The 5,000-nt window shown below is 42.9% G+C and overlaps 1 protein-coding gene across 4 annotated transcripts in view; it reads right to left on the bottom strand.

Annotated features, from left to right (window-relative positions):
• Positions 1-5,000, bottom strand: part of LOC122259308 (uncharacterized) — a 129,067-nt gene that overhangs the window by 123,147 nt on the left and 920 nt on the right. Inside the window, exon 1 of one of the 4 annotated variants that reach the window (XM_043025994.2) lies at positions 4,777-4,936. The exons of 2 other annotated variants lie outside the window; for them this stretch is intronic. The gene's annotated coding sequence lies outside the window, so the exon portion shown is untranslated. Of the gene's footprint in view, positions 1-4,438; positions 4,749-4,776; positions 4,937-5,000 lie in introns of those variants that run through there. One more of the 4 variants, XM_043025995.2, reaches the window with a different exon arrangement.

Here is a 5,000-nt window from a genome sequence, read left to right as displayed (position 1 = left end):
AATTTTCATAATCCAGAGGAAATTCTTAAAACGCATGTAAACTATAAACTGTTTGCCTGTTTAGTGTCACTTTGATAGCTCTCTCTCTCTCTCTCTTTCTCTTTCTCTTTTTTTTTTCTCTCTCTCTCTTTCTCTTATTCTTTCCCTTTCTCTTTCTCTCTCTTTCCTCTTTCCTCTTCCCCTTCCCCTTCCCCTCCCCCTTCCCCTTCCCCTTCCCCTTCCCCTTCCCCTTCCCCTTCCCCTTCCCCTTCCCCTTCCCCTTCCCCTTCCCCTTCCCCTTCCTCTTCCCCTTCCCCTTCCCCTTCCCTCACCCTTTCCCCCTTCCCCTTCCCCTTCCCCTTCCCCTTCCCCTTTCCCCTTCCCCCTTCCCCTTCCTCTTCCTCTTCCTCTTCCTCTTCCCTCTCCCTCTCCCTCTCCCTCTCCCTCTCCCTCACCCCGAACAGAATTTATGTAACATCGATGTCATTTATCTACGTAAAAAAAAAAAGAAAAAAAAATCCCGATGCAACCCGTTAAAGATTCACATGCATCCAAATCTTCAATCAAGTTGAAACTACACCGATGGTTTATGAAACATCGCGCTACATCAATTAAAAAAAAAATCCCTGGCACAGAAAAAAAAGAAAAAAAAAAGTACTTGAATTTGCCTACCGTTATGGTAGCGTAACCGACCGACATCGCTCGCCGCTTCCCTTTACTAAAAAAAAAAATAAATTGATATCCGTATGAATCTAAATTTGATAATACAATGCGATTCCCTTTTTAGCGACTGTGTGCGAATTACTTTATCGCGTTCGTACAATTAGTCGCTCGCGTTACGACAGTCTGGCTTTTCCCCGCTGGTCATGCAATCTGCCTGGCGCTAACAAATTGACGAATGACGTTATAGGAATGAAAACTTTCAAGGTGTATAAACTTCACGTGATGATAATAATAATGATAATAATAATGATACTACTAGTAATACTAATACTAATATTAATATCAATACTAATACTAATACTAACAAAAATGATATTATAGAATAATAATTATAAAACTGATAACATTAATAATAAGAAGTAGTACTAGTAGCAGTAGTTGTTGTAGTAGTAGCAGTAGTAATAGTAGTAGTAGTTGTAGCGACAGCAACAGTAGTAGTAGTGGTAGAGGTAGCAGTAGTTATAGTTGTAGTAGTAGTAGGAATAGCATTAGTACAGTAGCGGAAGTATTAGTAACAATAGTAGTAGAAGTAACATTAGTAATGATAATAATGAAAATAATAACAATAAAAATCATAATAGTAACAGTGATAATAATAATAATAATAATAATAATAATAATAATAATAATAATAATAGTAATAATAATAATAATAATAATAATAATAATGACAGCTATAATTACAACGAATAATAGTTATATCGATAATGATAATAATAATGATATTACTACTGATAATGACGACATCAATAATAAATGTAATGATAATAATAACAATAACAGTAGTAGTAATAATAATAATAATAATAACGATCATTATAATAATAATAATAGTGGTAATAATAATAATAATAATAATAATAATAATAACAATAACAGTAGTAGTAGTAATAATAAAAATAATAATAATAATAATAACGATAAAAATGATAACAATAATAATAATGATAATAATGATAATAACAACAATACAGGTAAAAACGATAATAAAGACACGCACATAATATCGAGAGCAAAACTTATAGACAAGCACGTAATATAAGCAGCCTCTTAATATCGCAGCTACAAGCACTCTTTCATTGCTCTCCACGAGGCAAGTAATATCACTTTGGGCGCCTAAAGCAAAGAAACGCGGCAAGCATTGAATTGGCTCTCTCAGAGATTCCTTGACACCAAGTAGCCAAAGATCAATACTATTGGATGAGATAATGTATCTTTTGCAACGTCTGCCCGAGGAGTGAGGCGTAAAACATGCTATGTGTTGCAGAAGCTTCGGCAACGAGCTGAATGTATAGCGGACACGTCAACCGGTTGTGGATCATTCCGAGCGGCTCGGCGTCACCCGAACGTTATGTTTCCGTGCGAGCTTCGTTACCGCCGCCTAGCGATGGAGAGCGCCCCGCCGTTCCGATACGAACCGAGAGTTACGAACCAGGTGCGGGGAACGACAATTTTTCCTCGATTTTCCGGACGTTTGGGCGTGCGGCGATTACCGGTGATTCATAGAGGCCTACGGCTCGTGCCACGGAGGTAGGCCGGGTGACAAGATGATACATAGGCCGTAAATACCTCAGGGCGTAGCGTCAGCGCCGAGTCGCTTTCTCCCTTACAATTACGCAAGATGAAGAGGACTTCGAGAGGAAGGAAGATGTCGCCGCAGACAGCTGATCGTTCGATGCATGGAAGTGAACCTATGCTGATTGTAAAACGTTTGTATAATACCTCCTAGAAATTTAGTGCATTTGTTCTCTCTAGCGTGGGTGCACCGGGAGAGTGAAAAGGGAGATGCAACATCCACATCTTCCACTTATCAGGGAGATTTGCCATTCCGGCGGTACCCGAGGACGCCGAAGACGCGATCCCCGACAACGGACGCGGCGGAGAGAAGGAAGCCGAGATCGCTTTACGGAATTCCTTCCCCGATTTCCGGTGTTCCTGAACTCAGCTCCTCGACCTCAGCTCTTAGTCCAGGCCTGACCGCCGCCCGCGTCAAGCGACATTTATTTAAAAAAAAAAAGGAAAAAGGAAAGACGAAAAAAGAAAGTCCCTCTTCCTTGCTGGTTAATCCGACATGAGGCGAGCAACATTCCTTCATCACTATGCAGCGAAGGAGCTCACTAAGTGAAATTTGAATTTTGATTAGATTATAATCCCTTGATATCCCGTACGGCCGCTCGCCAGCCGCCGCCTTCACTTGTCTCTCCCTCAATCGATCCTCGAACTTGCGAGGCTCGGCTAAACAATTCCTTTGGTAACGCGCCCGGCCCTATTCTTGAGAGTGCCTGGCCATTTATCTTCCTTTTTGCCCCGTGACCGTCGCAGTGCCTTGCCTCGGCCGTCACGTGACGTCACGCCCGACATGACGTAAGCAACACTGTGAGATTCTAATGGAATATTCAGCGCTGCCTGTACAGCCCGTCGCTTAATGGGGCAGGGGAACATTAAGCCTGAGGGGAAAGAATTGCAAAAAGGGCTGCGGAGGAGCTGGAGAAGGAGGACGCGGGGAAGAGGAAAGAGAGACAAGGAGAAGCAGAGGAATTCCCGACCCCGCCGCCGCCGTCGCCGCCGCTGCGAAACGGAAAATCAAAGCTGTCTTCCCTCAGACTTACTCTAACTCTCTCTTTCCCCTCGCTCGCCTGTCCTCCTCCCACTCTCCCGAACCTCACCCGGGCATGTGGAGATGGCGGTACACTTGGCACACCTCAAACGGTACAGCCAGATGGGGGTAACATGGTGAGCAGGTGCGAGATGTATACACGCGTACCATAAACACACGGTAAGTTGAGTGGCAGGTACCCCCTCCTCTCATATCTCTCTCTCTCTCTCTCTCTCTCTCTCTCTCTCTCTCTCTCTCTCTCTCTCTCTCTCTCTCTCTCTCTCTCTCTCTCTCTCTCTCTCTCTCTCTCTCTCTCTCTCTCTCTCTCTCTCTCTCTCTCTCTCTCTCTCTCTCTCTCCAAATAATATACACTACATGGGTACACGTCGGTTCTAGTGAAGAAAGGATACCTATCACGTCACAAGGACATGCTAACGCTAAGTACGTGGAGTACAAATCCTTGGCCTTACTGAGCACGATACTGCAAGGAATTAACCGCCTATAAACGGCACATATAAATTATGATATACAAGTTACCCCTTACGCGTTTCCGGCATATCAGAAAGGGAAATGACACAGGCATGATACAGACACACGCACAGACACACAAACACACATGCATATGTATATACATACATATATATATATATATATATATATATATATATATATATATATATATATATATATATAAATGTATATATATATATTTAATATATATATATATATATATATATATATATATATATATATATATATATATTTATATACATATATACATATATACATACATACATATTCACACATGACTGTCCTTGCGCAACTTTACATTTATCTTGAGAACACCGTATATACAAAATGAAATAAATAAATTGATGTAACGTAACGCATGAAACCACTTTTAACATATTGATCTAGCGTCAATTGCAGAGAGAAAGCACCTGATGGTTTTCTACTGAATTTGCCTTAGCTGACAGTAAGCGTTTAACTTTTATCAGAGATGTCGGCTTCAACTCAACCTTGCAAATGCAATAAAATCCAGAATGTACTTAACTTCCACTCGACATTACAAGTTTTATCTAAGCTCATACGTAGCAAGAATTCCTCAAGCAAAAACTTGACCTCGTTAAAAGGACTTACTTAATTTCCAGCTGAAACTCCACACTGAAACTGCTCAGAGAAAACAAGTGCGCCGATATTCTGCATATGTATTACCTCATCAGCACACGGCTTTTATCAAGGGATAAACACTACGCCAGATATTAAATTTTGAGCAACGGAACTTAATCATCACTGCGGGTCGAACGTAATCACCCGAGTCCACATGTGAGTTCAACATATTTTCCCGTTATTGGTCGCACATCACCATCGTCCGGAATTTACATATTCATGTCAACTTTGCAATTTCTCCTCGACACTTCCCATTCCCTTCGCCCAAGCTGCCGCTGCCACCACCACCTGCACCTCCTCGCGCTTACCAGGTCCTCCTTCACGAGCGGCGCACACGATCTCCCCCCGGCGCTAACTCCCGCGTGATCGCCGCTCTTTCGGAACCCTTCGGCTCGGACGGAGTGTGAAACTGCGGACGTGCGAGAGATCGAGCCCGTGCGAAGGCTGTCGGAGAGGCAGCGCGACCTCCGCCCGCCCGCCCGCCCGCCCGCCCGCCCGGACTCACACACACTCCCGCCGGTGGTTTCGCCTG

This window comes from Penaeus japonicus, unplaced genomic scaffold (genome assembly GCF_977035675.1).
Source record: "Penaeus japonicus unplaced genomic scaffold, GWHDUDI00000001_assembly GWHDUDI00000009, whole genome shotgun sequence".
In the NCBI taxonomy this organism is placed as follows: domain Eukaryota; kingdom Metazoa; phylum Arthropoda; class Malacostraca; order Decapoda; family Penaeidae; genus Penaeus; species Penaeus japonicus.
The sequence above is the reverse complement of the archived record's forward strand: the minus strand, read 5'-3'. Positions and strand labels throughout refer to the sequence as shown.